The following is a 21,874-nucleotide window of genomic DNA, read 5'->3' as shown; positions in this document are numbered from 1 at the left end:
CAAAAGAGTAATCAGTATAATTTCATATTCCATACTGTATGTTGATGAGCTTTGCCTTTCCATTTGACAAGACTGCTTCCATAATAAACAAATAAGTTTGTTGTTTATTGAAATAAGCCTGGTTAAAGTCTCTTTTATTCTGGGTACCAGTGAAGGTCAACAATTGGCCATTTTGGTGAGTAAATTAAACTTTTAAACTAATATTGAGACCTGTGGAGTAGTGGGGCACACTCCTCCCATCCCGGTTGCAACACCACTCACCTTGGTTTCTTTCCCTCAGTACCTTTGGCCAGCAAAAATCTATTGATCCCAGGTTTAAATTTATTAATTGAGATCACATTTTATCCAGAGAGTGGTAAGAATATAGAACTTGCTATCACATGAAATGGTTGAAATGGGTAGGATAGATGCATGCAACGCGTAGCATGAGGGAAATAGAATTGATGGATATGCTGATAGAGTTTGATAAAGAGGGGTCGGAGGAGGCTATTGTGGAGCATAAGCACCAGCTACGGGCTCAGTGTAACTTTATGCAGCTTTTTTTTTCTTTCCTCCTTTCGTTGCTGCCACTCTCTCCTGCCAAAGAAGCAGAAAAATATTATGAAGGGATGGAATTTATAAACGAGCAAAATGCACTTGCATTCTAGGCCAGAATTCAGTCAAGAATACATTAAAAACATTTCTATCAAAACCTTCTGGCACCCTTGAGTTATATAACAATTCAAAACTACCAGGAGCAGCCAAAACATTCACTTGCCAATTGCTAAAAACCTCAAGGCCAATAAGCAACAACTCCGCAAGAGTTCTTCCGATTTGCTTCCTGTTGCTCCACGTTAGACAACTTTAGGCCTTTCAAATTCAATGTGTTCTCAAACTTCCTGTCAGGTGGAAACTCTGCCCAAATATGTGTCACCCTGAAGCCTACTCTCATTAGCTTGTCAACAAACATCTTATAATTTTGGACATCTCCACCAAATTGTCCCTCAACGTTCTCTGCTTTAAAGAGAACAACCCCAGCTTCTCGAGTCTTGCCACAACACTGTCCCTCACACCTGGCATCATTCTGATGAAGTTGTTTAAAGCGAAGTGGTTAACACCTAAGTTAAAATAACAGACAGGAGGACCAAATGTGACAGCATTAAAATGTGAATTTATGAAAATAGGCCAAAAAGACATTTTCAGGCCAATATTTTTAATAGTTTTGAAGTACAGCTGGTATATTGTAACAGTACAAATACTGGCAAATCAGTACTATTTCCTTATCTGCTTATTTGGTTTTAATTTAAGTTCCTTTTCTTCTCTGCTTCTTTCTTCAGTGTTTATGAGCTATGAGTATGTGCAATTCATAAGCTTAGTTCCAAATGGTGCTCTATTTGGCTATCTCGCTGTCGTTGACTCGCCACTTGATTCAAGCTGTTTGGCAGGTTTCATGATTAATTGCAGCAAAAATCCAACCACTATCAGTAAAGTTGCCTGAGTAGAGGATTTGCTGAGCGCTTGAGAGCAGACTGGTTATTTTGGTGGCTACTTTTAGAGCATGTTCTTCAGTGACCTGGGACACTAATACATGACTGCACATCAAATTTACCAATTAATCATTGGCAGAGCTGCCTAAAGTAAACCAACCAGAAATAGTTCTAAGCTTTTTAACACTTCTCTTTCCTGTTGGAATTAGTTATAGTTTGGTCATGTTTATTTAACGTATTTATCATCGGTGTAATTTGTGTGAACTCTGAGGTTTTATAAGTCACAATTATAAAATCTCATAAATGTTGTAAAATCTTTGAAGAAATCTCTGCTGTTTGCAAAGCAGTTAAGGTGGTATCATTACAAAGTTTTCTCAAAGGGACATCAACGAATATTAAATTAATAAAACCTATGCTCCATCCATCCATTTTTATGAACAATCTGCAAATGTAGCGACCCAGGGAATAAAAACATGGTAGATTTGCCAGAACATGGCTAAAATTAATAAACAACACAGGACTACCTTTGAGCAATTACTCCAGATTTTTACGTTAGCTATATTTCGAAATTACAACTTGTTTTGCTGCGTTGGGACCAGATAGTTTTGTAGCGTCACTCACACAAGAATCTAAGGTAATAAAAAATGGCTTTTTTTATTTAGAAACTCTTTAATGAAAATGGATAAATTATATTTTACAAACTAACTGTCTTTGCAAAAAAAACTTCAGGCACTTGTTGGAATGGCAATCGTGGATCAAGACACCTCTACCAGGATCCTCTGGGATCGGTGGTATATCCTACGCAATACTATTAGGATGGTCCTAGAGGTGCATTTCAGCTGAAGCAGCGGAATTAGCAACAACTTGCTGAGCTATCTATGCCCAGAAAAGTTAATTGATACAGGGATAAATCTAACTGTGCAGCCAATAATGAGCAATACCAAAAACAAAACCTTCTGCTTGCATGTAGGTGTGTGTCTGTGTGTGTGTCTGTGTGTCTGTGTGTGTGTCTGTGTGTGTGAAAGGCTTTGGTTAAGGAAGAAACTCTGATCTCTATGATGGATCAGTTCATGTCTTACAGATGTACTTGACATGCCTCCAAACAGTATATTAAGACCTGGATAGAAAGAAAGGAAAATAAACCAATAAATCTCTGGTTAGGTCACAACTAGACTATTGTGTCCAATTCCGGTCACCACACTTTAGGAAAAATGTGATTGTCCTTAAGAGAGTACAGAGGAGATTTGTCAGAATGGTTCCAGGGATGTGGGATTTTAGCTACAAGGTCAGGTTGAAGAAGTTGGGGTTGTTCTCCTTGGAATAAAGGAGGTTGACAGGAAATTTGATAGTGTGTACAAGATCGTGATAGGTTTAGATAAGGTAGGCAAATAAAAGCTGTTCCCATGGCAGAAGGACAAGGTGGATTAAAGTTTTGGGCAAGAGATGCAGAGGGAATTTGAGGAAGAACGTTTTTTATGCAGTGAGTGATAATGGCCTGGAACTCATTGCCTATGAGGGTGGTGGAAACAGAGACAGTGAATAATTTCAAAAGGAATTTGGATGGGCACTTGAAGGAAATAAACCTCCAGAGCTATTGAGGTAGAACAGTGGGAATGGGACAGATTGAATTTCTCTGCAGAAAGCCAATACAGACTTGATGGATCAAATAGCCTACTTCTGTGTCACAATGACTGTCTTACTCTATGAATGAATCAATCCATCTGGCATGACATCAGTTCTCCCCAAAGGTGTTTTCATGTGTGGAAACACAGCAGCCTAATTTTTGAACAAAAGATAATGGAATAATGAGCCAAAAATCTGTTTCTTTAGTGTTGTTTGTTGAAGGATACAGTCCTGGATTATGTGCTCAAGTCTCTGGAGGGGTACTTGAATCTCACAATTTTCTCTGTCAGAGGTGAGAGTGATGCACAGACAGCAAAGACTACAAAGATTGTTGATATCTAACAGTGCACAGTGATGGTCCCTCGCATGCCCTTGCATCTTTCTTCTTTGCCATTTTCATTCTTGCTATTCTTTTGAAATCATCCAGCTGTGTTAAGACCATGAAAGCCTAACAATTGGGACAGGAGTGGGCATAAGGCCCTTCGAGCCTGCTCTGCCATTCAATAAGATCAGGGCTGATCTTTAACCACAACTCCACAGTCCTGCCCACCCCCTATACCTCTTAATTCTCTTAGAATTCAAAGGCTTACCGATCTCAGCCTTGAATATGCTCAACAACAGAACATCCAAAGCCCTCTGGTGTACAGAGTTCCAAATATTTCTCCTCGTTCCAGTTCTAAATGGCTGATGCCTTATCCTGAGACTGTGCCCTCAGGTTCCAGGCTCTCCAGCCTCTCAGTACCTACCCTGCCAAGCACCCTCAGAATCTAAGATAAAAGTAAAATACTGCAGATGCTGGAAATCTGAAACAAAAACAAAAACAAAAATAGCTGGAAAAGCTCAGCAGGTCTGACAGTATCTGTGGAGAAGAACACAGTTAACGTTTCGAGTCCGTATGACTCTTCATCAGAACTAAGGAAAACTAGAAATGAGGTGAAATATAAACTGGTTGAGGGGGGGTGGGACAGGTAGAGCTGGATAGAGGGCCAGTGATAGGTGGAGGCAAAGGAGAGATTACCAAAGATGTCATAAACAAAAGGACAAAGGGGTGTTGACGGTGGTGATATTAGCTAAGGAATGTGCTAATGGTGACATTAAGGGTAGAAAGCAGGATCTTATCTGTTTCAATGATATCATCTCTCATTCTTCTAAATTCCAATGAGTGTAGGCCCATTCTACTCAACACCTCGTCATAGATCAACCCCGGAATCAATCTAGTGAGCCTTCTCTGTACCCGCTCTAAGGCAAGGAAATTGTTCCTCAGGTATGAATACCAAGGCAGAATTTTCCACTCTGGAGAATAAGTGGGGTGGCGGGTGGGAAAGGTGGCACAGTTCAGTCTGATGTTGTGGTACCGACATGCCAGCATATCAAGGACACCATTGGGAGGGTGACGATCACCATGGAAACCATGGTCCAGTAGACTTTGTCGGATATGCACAAGGACCAGCACACCATTGCTTCAGCCATGAGAACATTCTAGCAGTGGCTAGGCGAGAGGGGTACGGGGCACCTTAATCTCCCTCCAGGAGCCCCTTCTCCTCAGGGAGTCAGGACGGGCCCTCAGGCACCCACAGGGAGGAGGACTGTCAGCTGAACATTCTGGGCCCATCCACCCAGAACTCTCCTGGGCTGACCAGCCACTCCAAATCCCCTCTGCCTGTGACCCCATCAACCCCAGCGCTGAGACCGAAGAAGGTACATCTACCTCACAGGAGGGCCAAAGAAGGCCAGGGCCCTCCAGGCCTCGGCCCTCCAGAGAATGCCTGCCATGGTCATCATAGGTAACAGAGTATAGTAGTAAGCAGGCTGCCTCCACCTCTGCTGCAGATGTTGGGGATGCACCTAGATGTAGTGGTAGGATAAGAAAAGTTAAGAAATTTTGAGAGCACAAAGATGGCACAGGTGTTCACTAACTGTACATACTTCGCACATATGTAAATATATTTTGTTTCTGTGAACTTCTCATCTAGTGAATGGTTCTTCTATCTGATGCAACTTTACGAGGTCATACAAGTGTACCAGAGGCCACCCCTCCTCATATATCTTCCATCATGTGCTTCAGTTCTTTGGTGTCTCGCACCATCTCATTACAGTGCATCACCTTTCTGAGCAAGGCCTCTGGCTCCAGCAATATGGTGGTTGGGCAATGCATATCTGAGACTTGTGTCAGAGGATCATATCATGTGGCCTCGTGAGTATAGACGCTGCAGTCTGCTTTATTCACCTGATGTTTCTGCACTGAAGAATGGTCAAAGTGGATCTTATTGGTTTTAACGGTGAGCTGCACTGGAGTCAATCTCACTCGGTGCATCTTTCAATGGCCTCCATGCAATGGCTTTCAGGTTTGAATGTGGGTTACATATCCACAAATATCTGGGGACCTTTTGCGCTCCTGAAGCGTAATGGCATGTCTGCGTTTACAGATAGAGATCAGCCCTATAGCGGTCCCCACTTCTCCACCTATATAATGCAGAGCTATGGCTCTAGCTAACACTTGGTGACTCCTGAAATGCCCGCTAAAGGGAATTGACTATCCAAGGTCAGAAGTGTGTGTCAAGGTCCAGATGACGGACTATTACATGGGAGGATGCCGCTCTGGACCTGAAGGTCTGGCTAGTGTGGCTTGCCAAAGCCCCTGAGCCAGATCTCCGACGGGCAATTGATATGGTCATATGATTGGGAGAATGCCATCGGTGTTTCCAGTTTCCGTGTGGAAATCTGAGACTTCTGGAATGAAAATGTGGAGGCCTCTAATAGGGTCAGGGTTAAGCTCCACTCGATCTGATGTGTGCTGTTTATTATCAAAGAATTAACTAATCAATGCCTAAATGTAATGTCTGTGTTCTCAAGTCCACAGACGCAAAGGCTAGGCTGTGCAGTAAGTCGGGATACTCCAAGTGAAGGCATGGTCCTGAGTGATTGCCAGTGATCAGACAATGCTGCTGAAGCTCTCACAGAGCACACAAAGCTGACCTGACTCGTAGGTTTGCAACCATGACTGAGAGTGACAGATCACTGAGTCCTAAAGAACGATCCCATGCTGTGGACTCAGTATGATGACTAGGCCTGAACATTAATCTTACGTGAGGGAGTGCCTGTGGAAAGAAGCCGCAGTCTGGATTCAGATTAGACCTCAGACATCAAAGCGAGAACCAGTAAGTGATGATTGTCCTTCTTGAGGTGCCTAACCAGACTCCAGCCATACTGCCAAGAGCGCACTGAGGTTGGCAGTGCTGCTCCTGCCTCTTGAAGGCTGCCATAGGCAGTGGAATATTGGTGAGATGCTTGAAGAGGCTGCACCTTCTCTACTCTGCTCACAGTGAGCGCTGGTGGAGTTATGATCCCATAACTGAGCAGCCACATGCTCCAGAGGCTGTCTAGCATTCCAATGATGGGCCATCATCACACAAGGTTGTGACCACTCATTCTGAGATTGATGTCCTTGATTGAGATGCTGAGGATAGCAATGAAGCTGTTAATGTCGAGGCAGCATGGAGGGCACAGGTGAAAGAGTCTCGTATGTGCTAGTCGTCATCATTGTCCTGAAACCTGTGGTTTTAAGGATCTCATGGGCACCTCTGCCACATCTGGCCTGTGCTATGGCCTCCTCCTCTGGAGTGCCTGCTTCCTCACGCTCATTGAGTTTAGCCCTCTCAACATTCTCCTCAGAGCAGACATGAAGCTCCTCAATCTGGCAACTCATCCCACCTTTGTAGTGCCAGGTTGTGTAGAGTGCTGAAAGACACCATGATGCGGGAGACCCTTTGGGGAGAGCACTGGAGTGTGCTGCCTGACCAGTCCAGACATCGGAAATGCATCTTCCAACATGCCAATAGTCTGCTCAATCAAAGGAAGTGTTGCGGAATGAGCCGTATTGTATCTCTCCTCTAACGCACTTTGTGGCTGCCAAATGGGCATCATCACCCTCCTCTTTGGCGGGTAGCCTTTGTCACCAAAAAGGGATGTGCTGAGGACCCTCAAAGATCTGTCTCTGTGAATGACTCAAGATGTAAAGTCGTGGGAGCTCCCAGGGTATCTCACACAGACCTGCACAACCTGCTTCTGGTGGTTACAGATCAGCTGAGTGTGTGTGGATGCCTTTTCTGTTGATAAATTGTAGTGGCTGTGCCAGGGAGCTCTTAAAGCCACATGTGATGGCACCCTGCACCTGTGGGAAGCTGGGGATCATTGCAAACCCCATTCCTCTGGCAGCCTGGCTGGCTTCATCCAGGGAGAACTAGACATAATTGTGTGCCTTATTGAATAGGGCGCCGGTAACCTTTTGGTTGCGTTTAACAGCAGATGCTTGGGATATACCACAGAGGTCCCTAGTGGAGCCCTGGAATGAGCCACTCGCAAAGAAGCTGAGTGCGACAGTTGCTTTTAGAGTCACTGGCAATGGATGGCCTCCCAGTCCATGTGGCGCCAGACCCTCCTGAAGAATATTGCTGATGTGAGCCACCACATCCTTTGACAAGTGAAGGCGTCTGCGGCACTGTCTGTCACTCATCTGTTGGCACAAGAAGCATCTTTGGTACACCCTTGGTTGTGCCAAGCGCCTCCATGGATTTAGTCTGTCAACCTCAGTTCCTGGGTCTTCATGGGGCCCCATTGGCCCATGTTCCTCAGGGTGAGGCTCTTCCCTTTGCCCTGCCTGATGGCGACAGGCCCTTCTTCTCCCCCTCAGTTGCCAGCTTGCCAGGAAAAAGGCAGCGTTGCCCGCTGCATCCATTCTCCACTCCTGCTCATCTCTGCGGAAACATCAAACAGATACATGATTGAACAGAACCCTGCAATGATCACCTTCCAGTCACAAGCTAGTTTGGAGGCAGGGGGTGGGGGTTACTATGAAATATTTGGATAGCCATAAAGCTTTCATTCCAGCCATCCCATCCCCAGATCATCCCTTGCAGCTGTAGCACAGCCTTGAGCATCAATGGAAGTGCCCCCCACAACCCACTGCCACCCTTCCCCTCCCCCGCTGACACCCATTCATCCCACAAAGGCCCCTCCCCTGGCGATATTTTTACACTGCTTATTTTTTCACTGCGTCATTGGACCGGTTTGCAAAATGGTGATTCTCAGGTATTATTACAGGCCCAGCTTCCAACTCATTGCCTCCCCACCCCTGCTGCCCCCAGCCCCTGTCTCCCTTAAAGTCCCTCCCATCATGCTGGAAGAGCATAATGTACACGTTTCCCTCCCCCAGTCACCCTCCTTTCTCCCCCTCTAATCCTGGATCTCATTGTGATTGTTGTTGATATCCTGTCCTCCCCCCTGAAACATGTCAACCTGACTCCGCCCCATCTTGAGGCCCTATGCACTGTGATGTATCAAGACACCCCCGTGAGACCATTGAGTGACCCCCCACTGTATTACCTGTTTCCCATCTACAGGCTGCAGTGGCCTCCCCTGACTGTGACTGTGCCGTTTGCCCCCAGGACCGAAGTGTGTGAGGGACTGACCACACCCTGAACACCTTGCTGGGTATGACAGAATGGACATGCCTTTCCCCTCCCTCCACTGGGCCCAGGACAGGCTTGCCAAGCACAGCCCTCTAAATTGGTGCACAATTGCCTAAGAAGTTGGCTAACTACCCCCATCCCAACCCAGTCATGTGTCTCTGTGCACCCTTCTCTAGTCATCACCCCAGTCATGTGTCTACCCTTTCCCAGTCATTCCCCACCCTAACCATGTGTCTCTGCACACCCTTCCCTATTCGTGTGTCTCTGTCCACCCATCACTCCGGGGTCCAGTCAACACCCCCCAAGTGAAGCCTTTGCCTTCCAGCTCCTTCCCCTGCCTCTGTCTTGCCTCACTCCCGCCTCACAGTCAAGTCGATGCCTTCCGGCAGCCTCCCTGTCGCCTTCCCACTGGTCTTGCCTGAGCAGCCTTGGCACAGAGTCGGAGCAGCCCTGAACGCAGCAACGTGAAAGGTAGGCGAGCGCTGCGCACATAAACCTCAAGTTCATGAGTGAAGTGCAGTTGACTAGGTGCATGTAACTTATATCCGGCCGTCATTCACATCGGTCTAATTTGCCACCGGCATGGCCATTTGATATAAAAGAGGGGTATTGGGTGGGGGGGAGGGGGGGTTGCGTGATTTCGGTGAACTAGGTTTTTAATAAGTATTCATGATATTCAAATGCATGCAAATATGTTACCCAGCATGGCACAGTGGGCTACCCGGCATGAAAGTCAGGAGAAGAAGATCTCAAAGTATTTTCACGTCCCTGGGAAACAGCCTTTTGGCCACATTCCAGATTTTCCCGACCTGCCCGCCACTGGCAGGACCTCACAATCCCACCCCAAAACTGTACATAGCACTCCAGATGTGGCCTCCCCAGAGCCCTGTCCAATTGCAGCACGACTGCAATACTCTTATTCCAACTGCCTTGCAGTAAAGGTCGACATACCACTTGCCCTTCCTAATTGCTCGCTGTACCAGCATGCCAACTTCCTGTGCTAACGTTCTACAAGCCTCGACATCCCTCTTAACATCACGGGACATCCTACTTTAAACAGTTTCTATAGTCTTTGAGTCCGTTTAGATAGAGCTAAAAGGTGCATATCTGAAGTAAAAATAGAAAATGTTGGAATTATACAGAAGAACAATCAGCATCTAAAAAGAGGAAAAAAGACAATTTTGAGAGTCGACCCTTCATCAGAATTGGAAAGTGAAAAAAATACAAATTACTGGCTGGGAGTAACATATGAGAGATTGACCTGGTTCCATTTTCCCCAATGTCATTCCCCATGGAAGCCAAATGATCAGGTATGAATTCAAGGAAGGAGTGCGGAGGAGGAGGAGAATTAAACAAGTGTCCACTATTATATGGTGTTCTGCACTAATACCCTTTCATATTACACCACCAGGCTGCCTTTATATTACTATTTTTAACTGAAACATGTTGAATTTTGATTAACCGCCTTAAATATTCATTTCTGCTACACTGCCCACATGTATAAAGCAGCACATTGAAAATGATAGGCTGGTTCCCTCTTGGAAGAGACATTGTATAAATAAGTCAATGTCAAACAGTGGGCAGCTCGCGAGCCCAGTACGGTGCATGCCAGTTAGTGGTCATCCTGTTAATGAGAAGGTTCATTTGAAGGGAACATTTACTCAGGCACGGATTCAGTCCCCCTACACACTCTACTGTGTTTGCTTAGAAAAGCACTGCGGTGTGCTAAAGTGCCTTTTCTTAGTCTGCAAACAGAGGTGTTACGCAGTGTCCCACACCCCTAATGATTCACCACTCCCAGGTGGGAAACCAGTTTCCATCACATATAGGAGCAACTTTTCAAAGTGTGGGGTATATTGATATATTGTAGATAGCCAAGGTAAGGTCATTAGCCATAGTCCACAAAGGACCACAGGCATCTTTCTCCATTAGAAAGAGAGACAACTGGATACATGTAGATTGAGGGGCACCACTCTGCAAGCACAGAGTAAGGCAAGGAGCAGGCCTCCATGAACTACCACAGCCCATAAGGGGGCGAACCCATGTTCTTTCTGACATTCTCTAGTCAGCTAGCCAACTGAGTGAACCAAACCCCCCGCCCCCACAGACAGACAAAGGGTTAATGCAAATACTGGCTTTAAATTAAGGATCATTGCAGAAAGACGGGTAAATTTTCCACTTCTGAGCTCCTGACAGATGCCTGAAGCATATAATACAAAATTATAGACACCCTTGCCCTCCAGCCGCTCCTCACATACATGCCTCACCCTGACTCCACCTGTGATCTTCTATCCATTAACACGAATGTGTTGAAAATCATGACTTGGTTAAGATTCCTGGCCTGCACTGGGAATAGAGAAATGGAGGAATTACCTGAATGAGTTTGGGCTCAGATTTTAAAACAGATCTTAGGGCAGAATTTTGCCCTCGGCGAGCAGTGTAAAATGACGCGGGATGATGTGGGGCGGAACCCCCGACGTCACCCCGCCCCATTTAAATTTTCAGGAAGGCGGGAGCGCAGCAAAATCAGCTGTCCGCCCGCCGACCTGTCAATGGCCAATTGAGGCCATTGACAGGGTCATTTAAACAATTAAAGGACCTGCCCTTCCAACCTTAAGGTTGACAGTCAGGCCAGGAGCCCCGGCGGCAAATAGAAAAAACATGAAACCTCATTCACCGGGCGGGATGAGGTTTCATGCGGTTCTAAAAAGTTTGATAAAGTTTTACTGTAATTTTTGAAAATGTCCCATCTCATGTGTCACATGAGGGGGACATGTTAGGGAATGTTTTTTTCTATTTTTAATCTTTTTCAAAGTTTCAGCGATCTCCCTGAGGCAGCACTTAGCCTCAGGGAGATGTGCACTCTGTCGTGCGCATGAGCGAAAGAACGCACTCTCTCTTTTAGGGAATCCCCCCCTGCCTGCTCAGGGAGTGCATAGCGCTCCCCGCCGGACGTCACGCTGGGTGGGCCTTAATTGGCCCGCCCACATAAAATGGCGGCGGGGCCCGCTTCTCCGGCGAGGATCGGCTCCCCGCCCACCGGAGATTGGGTCAGGCCCACCCGCCCGACAGGCAGAAAATTCTGCCCTTGATTTCCTTGGCACTTCCTGCAAGTCATTTTTAACCTGGAAATCTGGTTAAAAAATGCTAGACAAATACATTTTTTTTCTCTCAAAGTCGGTCAAGGTTAAAATCAATTGGCCAAAGACTGAAGCTATGGGCAGAATTTAATGGCCTCCCTTTGGCGAGTTTGGTGGTGAGGGGCATTTAGTCAGGAGGCGGCTGGAGAACCTGCCACTTTCCCATCTCTGCCTGGGGCAGGGAGGCTCGTGGACAGCACTCCTTTAATTCATTTCCAGGATGTGGGCTGGGCCAGAATTTATTGCCCATCCTTAATTGCCCTTGAGAAGGTGGTGGTGAACTGTCTTCTTTAACTGCTGCAGTCCACATGGTGTAAGTACACGCACAGTGCTGTTAGGGAGGGAGTTCCAGGATTTTGACCCAGCGACAGTGAAGGAACGGTGATACATTTCCAAGTCAGGACAGTCAGTGACTTGGAGGGGAACTTCCAGGTGGTGGTGTTCCCATCTATCTGCTGCCCTTGTCCTTCTAGATGGTAGTGGTCGTGGGTTTGGAAGGTGCTGCCTAAGGAGCCTTGGTGAGTTTCTGCAGTGCAGCTTGTAGATGGTACACACTGCTGCTACTGTGTGTTGGCGGTGGAGGGAGTGAATGTTTGTGGATGGGGTGCCAATCAAGTAGGCTGCTTTGTCCTGGACAGCGTCAACCTTCTTGAGCGTTATGGGAGCTGCACTCATCCAGGCAAGTGGAGAGTATTCCATCACACTCCTGACTTGTGCCTTGTAGATGGTGGTCACGCTTTGGGGAGTCAGGAGGTGAGGTACTCACTGCAGGGTTCCTAGCCTCTGGCCTGTACTTGTAATCATAGTATTTATTTGGCTAACCCAGTTCAGTTTCTGGTCAATGGTAACCCCCAGGATATTGATAGTGGGGGATTCAGCGATGGTAATGCCATTGAACATCAAGGGGTGATGGTTTGATTCTCTCTTGTTGAGGATGGTCATTGCCTAGCACTTGTGTGACTGGAATATTACTTGTCACTTGTCAGCCCAAGCCTGGATATTGTCCAGGTCTTGCTGCATTTGGACATGCACTGCTTCCCACCCTGCTGTCGATTGAGGCCATTAAATGGGCAATAAATGCTCACCTGAGGGCCTCATCCCACCATCGCTGGTATTCACCCAGAGGCTCACCATGCAGGGAGCCCAGAAAGCAAACTCTATCGGGGTTGCTCATGCACTCCCAATTTGGAGGGGGGGGACATGGAGGGGGTCCTTGAAGGTTCAGGTTTTCACACAAAATTGTTGCGAGAGCAGACTCAAATTCATGGAAATGGAAGGAGAAAGAAGCCAGATAGATTAATTGAAGGTATCTAAGAAGGAAGAAGAAATATATTTCTCTTTTCATCCTTTCTTTCGAATGTTGACTTTTTTGTTAAATACATGATGGTGTTAAGAAAAAACAATTTTTTTTACATGTAACTGACTCAGGTAATATCGCTCGTGTGAGTTTTGGTTGCTGTTACAGTGGAAATAAATAAGCAACTCAACCTGTTAAATGTCAGATATTGTTGACATTGGTTTAGTCATATGATATTCTGAGAAATTATGTACATGCACCAGCTAACATTTTGATGTATAAGTTTATGTTTTTGGAGTGAGGAGTGTAGTGTGGAACCCTCCCTGCTGCCCTCACTGTTGGGGAGGTGGTAAATAAAGTTGTTCAATAATTGTAGGGGTGGGTGGTGTGTGTCAGCTTCACCTCTGACTTCTGAGCGGTCCGAATCGCTCCCACTCCCTGTGTTCTAGACCTTGGACTTATTTGGGGGCTGTGACAAAGTGCAGCAGACAACTGGTTTTGGTGCAAGAAAAAAAAACTGGGTTTATTGAAGTCACAAATGAATTTATAACATTAGGATTACACTGAGATTATACAGACCTACAAAGTACGCTTAGTTAAGAATGGGGAACACACGACATAACGAGGGAAAATCACGCTACTAATCCCCTTACCCTTGTCCCACCCCCAAAACCTAACTAAATTGAACTAGGAGAGGTCAGGGATCATTCTCACCAACCAGGGTTCCTTGACAGTTCGAAATCCAGCCAGGTAAGCCGGTTGCAGTTTTGGGGTACGCTCTTTGTGTCCTCTGGGACCTGCCGTCCCCACGCGGTCCTGGTCTGTGGAATCTGCGAAGGTTCTTCAGCTGGGTGGAGGGCGCAGTTGTGGGTGGTCAATCTTCATGGAGGGCTGTGGTTGTGGCCTTGTTGTCTTCGGTTGAGCCTGCCACCCCATGCCCTTTGCCGTGATGTTGCCTGCGGGCCTGCAAATCTCCAGATCTCCTCCCTCCGCTTGGCTCAGCTACCTCTCCCTGCTTAAACTCTGTTTCAACCGCTCCAAAACTGCTCACCCTTCCTCCTTCATAACTGGTGGCTCAGTTATACTGTTTTTTTCGAATTTCTTATCTCAATCCAAATCAAGGTTAGTTCTTTGTCTGATTTTGGTGGGCTTCTTCGGGTGATTGTTGTCACGTTGTTTTTAATGGGTTCCCATGATGTTTATCGTTGTCTTCCTGTCCCCGTAACTAGTCTTGAACTGAAAGCCATTGTCTATGTGAAGTATTGATAGGTTCGCACAAGTGCATTGATTGCTGCCTTCCTGCCTTAGTAGTTAGTAGCAATTATTTATGCAAGATTTTGATGGGCTTTAGTTTCGTGTAAGATGAAGTCTTTCTCTGGGTTGATTGTTTTAAAGGGAAGAATGCGTATTCTGTCTCCTCTCATTGTCTGGTTTCAGGCAACAACCCACACTGCACGCAATAAGCCCGGGCATGTGCAGTCCCAGGCCTTCATGGGCCTAGCCTCCTGTCTGCAGAGTTCTACACTTAACTCAGCAGTTGGGTCCTCTACCATAAAAGTCCAAAAGTCATATCCTTGTTGTTGTTATGAAAAATGTGGGAATTTTGAGAACCCTTCATAATGGCTGCCTGCAGCTGAGCACATGTTAGTCTTAGTGCAATACACAACAATAATGAAAAGTTAAGTTTGCAAAGAAAGACTTCAGTGACTTAATTTAAGTTTCAACATTATGATGGGCTTTGATGAAGCAGATCCAGTTACTTTTACGCTATATTGAAGTATTAAAATACCAGGGAACAAACGTGAAACATTAACAAGTCAGGAGGAAATTTTTCATCCAAAGGTTTTAAGGGATACATTCCCAAGGGCAGGCCATTGAAGTGAACACTCGGTATTGGTTATGGTGGCAATTAAATACATTCCTAGTCAGACAAGTAATTGAGGGATGTGATGAGAAGACAATAGGTCGGGTTGAGGCCAGTCAAAAAGGAAGATTTGTTGTGTCTAATAGTCTATTCCAGGCTTGTCCAATCTTTTCATGTGAGGGGCCACATTTCAATTATTTTTCTCACTCCAGCAGCCGATGGCCAAATTTCAGAAAGGGAAGGTTTTCACAACATTAAACATGAATTAAAAAAGAAAAATCAATGTCAAAGCAATAAACTAATATCTTTCTAAAATGAGTAATTAATAAAAATTACCATTAAAAAGTGCCAAGCAGCAGAGCTGACCAATAAACCCTTTTTTCTTATGAAGCAGGGCCAGAGAGAGAGAGACAGACTAGGCCTCAAGTCCTGGTCACCAGGGAAGGGGTGGGGACTGGGACTGAGATAAGGTGTTGAGTTTAAGTAACACTGACCTTGCGTTCGCCCCTGATGGCATACACTCTGAGGTGGCTTTGGCAGAATTCATATGAAAATAGGAGTCGGAAGTGGGTTGCCTTTCAGCCTGGGTTTTCCTCCCCTCCTGGCCTGCTTTGTGGATAGGCTTTTTGGGAGGGAGGAGGAGGGCAGGGCATGTGTGCGTGTCCAGCTCACTCCCAGTCCCAGTGTTCTCAGGCTCATCCACTCACTGACACGGACTCACCCACACAGACTCACACAGTCTCATTCACTCACACAGGCCCACCCACACACTCACACAGACTCACTCACTCACACACACAGACTCACACTCACACAGACGCACTTGCTCACACAGGCTCACCCACACACTCACACAGACTCACTCATACAGACTCACTCGCTCACACACACACAGTCACACTCACACAGACTCACTTGCTCACACAGACTCACCCACACACTCACACAGACTCACTCACTCACTCACACAGACTCACTCGCTCACACAGGCTCACCCACACACTCACACAGACTCACTTGCTCACACAGGCTCACCCACACACTCACGTAGATTCATCCACACACTCACACATACTCACTCACACAGGCTCATTCACCCACACACACAGACTCACTCACTCACACTCACACAGGCTCACTCACCCACTCACTCACTCACACTCACACAGACTCACTCACCCACTCCACACAGACTCACACTGACGCATACTCACTCACACACACACACGCACACACACACACACACACACAGACACACACACACAGACTCATTCACTCACACTCACACAGACTCACTCACCCACTCACACAGACTCACACTCACACAGACTCACTTACTCACACAGGCTCCCTCACCCACTCACACAGACTCACTCACCCACTCACACAGACTCACACTCACACTCACACAGACTCACTTGCTCACTCAGGCTCACTCACCCACTCACACAGACTCACTCACACTCACACGGACTCACTCACCCACTCACACAGACTCACTCACTCACATTTACTCACACACACACACACAGAGGGCAGAATCTTCGGATCGGCAAGCGGGGGCAAGGCCTGCTCGCCGAGGTGTAAAATGATGCACAGTGACATCAGGCGTACTTCCCAACGTCACCGCACGTCATTTAGATTTTCAGTTCGGCGGGTGTGCAGCCATTGGCTGCATGCCCGCCGAACTGTCAAAGGCCTATTAAGGCCATTTAAAAAGACAATAAAGCAATTAGCTGAGCTGCCCGTCTTAAGGTTGGCGAGGGGCAGGTGAAGAGCCCAGGGAGCCTTCGCATTTTTCATGGAACCTCATCCACAGGCAGGATGAGGTTTCATGATCGTTTTTAAAGTGTTTGAAATTTTTTTTATAAAATGAATGGCTATGTGTCCCAGCTCATGTGACAGTTTCACATGAGGGGACATGTCCTTAATTTTTTTTTTACCTTTCTTCAATGTTTTATAAGTGAAAGTGATCTCCCTGAGGCACCTCTGTGGGGCTTGGGTCTTTCTCTCTCTCTAGCTCTCTCTGTGCCTCAGGGAGATTTCTGCACTCTTTTGCACACATGCGCGAAAGAGTGCACCCCCTGACTCAGGCAACACCCCCGCACAGGGATAGCTCACCGCTTCCGGGAGCACATCGGAAATAAAAAGAGAAAATGCTGGAAAATCTCATCTGACAGCATCTGTGGAGAGAGAAACAGAGTTAAGCTTTAGAGTCCGTATGACTCTTCAGAGCTGATGAAGAGTCATACAGACTTGAAATGTTAACTCTCTCTGTTACTCTTCTTCAGAGCTGATGAAGAGTCATACAGACTTGAAATGTTAACTCTCTCTGTTACTCTTCTTCAGTGCTGACTCTCTGTGTTTCTCTCACCACAGATGCTGTCAGATCTGCTGAGTTTTGCCAGCATTTTCACTTTATAGTTGTATTCTGTGTGGCGATGCTGGGGGGTTGTTCTCCTTAGCACAGAGAAGGTTAAGGAATGATTAGATAGAAGTTCAAAATTACAAGGGGCTTTGATAGCGTGGATAGGTAGAAATTATTTCCACTGGCAGGAGGGTCAATAACTGGGACACAGATTTAAAATAATTGGCAAAATAACTAGAAGAGAATGAGCTGAAATTCTTTTATATATTTAGTTGTTATTAGCTGAAATTCTTTGCCTGAAAGGGTGGTGGAAGCAAATTCAGTAGTAACATTCAAAAGGAAAATGAATGAATAGTTGAGTACTGACCATACTCAACCAGCCCACCCTTCCAAAACCCCAAACAAAACATCTACTGTTTGATGTGATTCTGTGGTTGGACAGCACTTCCTTAACAATCCTGAGTGTGCTAATAGCTACACTAATAACTAATTTAAGTCGAACTTGCAACATGGCTCATTTATGCTTGCTAGAAGGGACATACAATTAATAAACAGGAACCTATTCTCTGCAAAGAAAAGGAATATGTTCAAACCTTTCGCCTTTTGTTGAATTACCCGGGAGCTTGGGGAGCCAATGGTTTCCCATTGCTTTCTCCATGGCAATGCTTAGGCCAATCAGGGTCGACCTGCCAACCAATCAGCACCCTTTTCTCCTGGTGTACAAATTGTTGTAAAGGTTTAAAATTTGGCATTCTTTTATTTGCCCTGATGAGTGCAAGATGTAAAGGTTCGGCAACACATCTTTTCAGCAATATTCAAGGGAAGGAAATTGCGGAGCTAGGCGGAAAGATCACTGGAGTGGGAAAAATAGAATAATGCTTCAAAGAGCTAGCACAAGCATAATGGCTGAATGGCCTCCCATGCAGCATGATTCGATGATTCTCTCCTCTTTCCAATTTTGATGGGTCCTGAACAATGCACCTTAGCCCTTGGCTTATGCTTTTCAGTAAAACAAACTGTTATTCAGGACGATATTGAATTCTAAACCCTCAGCAGCACATTGATTTAGAATTTAGATAACATAACATCTCGTTTTTAATCAAAAATAACATGTTAATAAAAAACGTTAAAAATTAATACTTCACAGCCAGTCCCTTTCTCACTGCAGTTTTGGGAATTTTAATTATATGTACATACAATCCCCACCCCCCCACCCAACCTCCCCCATTCTTTATCCAAAAATGTGCTAATTTTATTTGGTGACTGAGTTAGTAAGTCTTCAAGCTCCACACCAGCACCTTACGTGCCTTAAACTAGATTAACACCTCAGTGCAGCACTGAGGGACGTGTCATCTTTCAGTTGGAAGATTAAACTGTAACCCACCACTCCCCTTTGCCCCTGTTAGGCAGATGTAAAAGACAATGGGCAAAATTTTGCCCTTGATGGGCGGGCGGGGTGGGCGGGCCCCACCGGCTCAGCGGCGGGTGGGCAGCCAATCGCCACCACCGAAACGGGCCCCGCCGCCATTTTAAGTGGGCCGGCCCATTAAGACCCACCCGACGGGAAGCGCTATGCACTTCCTGTGCGGGCGTGGGGGTGGGGGGGTGGGGGGATTCCCCATCTGTCAGAGTGCTGCCTCACGGGCAGGGCTGAAAGTTTTATATACTTCAAAAATAGAAAAATTAAAAAATTATTAACGTGTCCCCTTCATGTGACAATGTCACACGAGATGGATCATGTTAATAAATATCACATAAACTTTATTAAAGTTTTTTAAAACAGACATGAAACCTCATCCCGCCAGTGGATGAGGTCTCATGTTTTATCAGAAGCCCACTGGGGTTCTTGGCCTGCCCGCCAGCCTTAAGGTTGGATGGGCAGGGCCTTTAATTGGCTTAATTTTCCTGTCAATGGTCTCAATTGGCCATTGACAGGTCGGCGGGCGGACAGCTGATCGCGCTGTCCGCCCGCCTTCCTCAATGTTTAAATGAGGCGGGATGACATCGGGAGGAACCCCCAATGTCATCCCGCTTCATTTTCGCGTCGGCGAGTGAGCCCCGCCCCCAGCTCACCGCCGGAAAATTTCTGCCCAATATGGGGATTTGCACATTGCAGGGGAGTTCCCCTCCATCCAGGCTAACATTTATCCTTCAGCCAGCATCAATATAACAGATGATAAGGTCAACAGTCTGTTTGTGGGACCTTACTGTGCGTATTTTTGCTGCTACATTTCCGTCTTTTCCTACCCTCCACGTTCCCTGCGCTCCTCTAATTATGGCCTCTTGAGCATCCCCAATTTTAATCCACCATTGGTGGTCATGCCCAGGCCATAAGTTTTGGAATTCCCTCCCTACACTTCTCCGCTTCTCTACCTCACTTTCCTCCTTTAAGACACTCCTTAAATCCTACCCGACCGGGTTTTTTTTATCATCTGCCCTAATGTCTCCTTGTGTAACTCATTGTCATATTTTCTTTTATAATGCTTCTGGGGTGTGTCTTGGGATGATTTATTACATTGAAGGGGCTATATGAATAAAAGTTTATGTTGTTTCCTATTTTACAGCAGTAATTATGCGTCAAAAGTATTTAGATAGCTGCAAAATGCTTGCATGCAAGTTGGTCAATAACAATGCAGTGATACCAAGGTTGAGAGTAGCATTTGCACCATTTGTGGTTCAAGCACAAATCACTGGAAAAGATGTCAGCATTTGAGAATGTTTTGAAATGCGGCATATTAGCTGAACATAGGAGCAGTGGGGCAAAAGTAGACCATTCAGTAGACCCTTGAGCCTCCTGTGCCATTCTGTATATCCTTCCTGAAATGCAGCATTCAAAACTGAACGCAGTTCCCTGGAAGGGGCCTGAACACATTCTATGCAACAAGGAGAGGTTGGCTCAATGTGCGTTGTAGCCAGTAATGCATCAAAAAGTTCAGGTAAGTTCTGCCAGCCTTCCCAGGAGGTAAAAACAGTAAAAACTGGGAAAGAAGAATACTGTTCCGAATTGGTCTTGTATACCTTAAAATGGAATACCAGTAAAACTGGGAAATAAGAATACTGGTCTGAACTGTTTTTTCCCTTCAGGGCTGTCTACGCTCATGTGTACTAGGGAAGAGAGACAAACAAACATATGATGAAGTCGCTACAATTACATGGAAATAAATATCAGCATTGAGCAGTAACATTCCCATAAATGATTACAGTACCAGCATCATTCTCACATGACTCACGCATGTCTTAGTTTACCATGTGACTCATAATGTAGTAAAGTTGACTTTCATTTTACTGGTGGTTGCAGCAAAGTATTATAGCCCGTACATATTGTGTAATATTTTATCTCTGTAATCACTGCCAGTTTGCAATAGCACAGAATTTATCACCATGAAAGTCAAATGGGATTTGGCTAACTTGAGATGGAAGGGGAAAAGAAAAACCAACAAATGCTGGAAACCTGAAATTTAGTTTATTTGTTCTCGGGATGCGAGCATTGCTGACAAGGCTGCTCCCTGCAGGCTGCCAGGAGTTGTGGAGGAGGCTGAGGGAACTGTTTTGAAGCTATCCAAGATGTGTCCTGGTGTGCAGTCATGGCCTCAGCAACTGGTGGCCATGGAAGGCGGGAGGGCAAGAGGGGTGGACACTCTGCCCCGCCGTTTCTCAGGTAAGTGCCTGGGAGTGCTGGTCAAGGAGGTCAGTACCATGTGGCATATCTTAAAGCCCAGGAGAAGACAGCCCCACCTGGCCAAGAAGGCCTGGACCGAGGTCACTGCCCAGGTTGGTGGGCACGACGTGGTGCGCCGCATGTGGCTTCAGTGCCACAAAAGGTTCAATGATCTTCTGCAGTCAGCAAGGGTAAATGCAGAGATGGAATGGGCCTGTGCTGAGAACTCTAGGTGGGTGCCCGTTGCTCGGAACGTTCAGGGGTCTAAGAGTGTGTATGCCAACTGGCACTGAAGACCTGCCCTACCAAGGCTGGGATGTCAGCACAACTGGCCTCAGTGCATTGCAGGGTAAGTTGTGCCATAGTGACATGGCCCACCTAATGCCCGGGTGGGGGTGGGTGGGTGGAACCAAGAAAGGACCTTCAGGGAGACAGAACAATAATGAGGCTTTCTATTTCTCCCTGTCAGGAGAAGAGCAGTTGTAACGCTGTGGAGCGCCGCAGAACGGGCAGAGGAGTGTCAAACCTGTGCACCCTCATGAAGCACAAAAGCAACGCACTAGAGATGGAACACAATCGGCCAGCTCACTCCTCTAGTCGCGGTGAGGTGGGGGTCTCGGGTGAAGGCAAGAGTGCAGGTGACAGGTGCGTGTGCTCTAGGTACTGGAAACACCACGGGCTCCTCTCATCGGAAACTGAACTGTAATAGCCAGAGAGCCCACTGAAGCCCCGATGCAGATGGCACCATGCAACAGCTCTCCACTGTCTCCTCAGCCCGCCTAGCACGCATAGTGACTATGATGACTGGATGTACTGTTCTTTTGCCTCCATCCCACAGATACACCATCCAAAGGAGCTGCTGGTAACCCCGAGGACCCCCATTGAGCTCAGAGGAAGACATCACACCTGCACCAGCCTCACACCGTCTCTCTAAACCAGGCACCAGCTGTGTGGATACTCACACGTCGGTGGGCATTAGTTCTTCGGCTC

This window comes from Cetorhinus maximus, chromosome 6 (assembly GCF_964194155.1).
Source record: "Cetorhinus maximus chromosome 6, sCetMax3.hap1.1, whole genome shotgun sequence".
NCBI classification, from domain to species: domain Eukaryota; kingdom Metazoa; phylum Chordata; class Chondrichthyes; order Lamniformes; family Cetorhinidae; genus Cetorhinus; species Cetorhinus maximus.
This window is presented reverse-complemented; position numbering follows the sequence as displayed.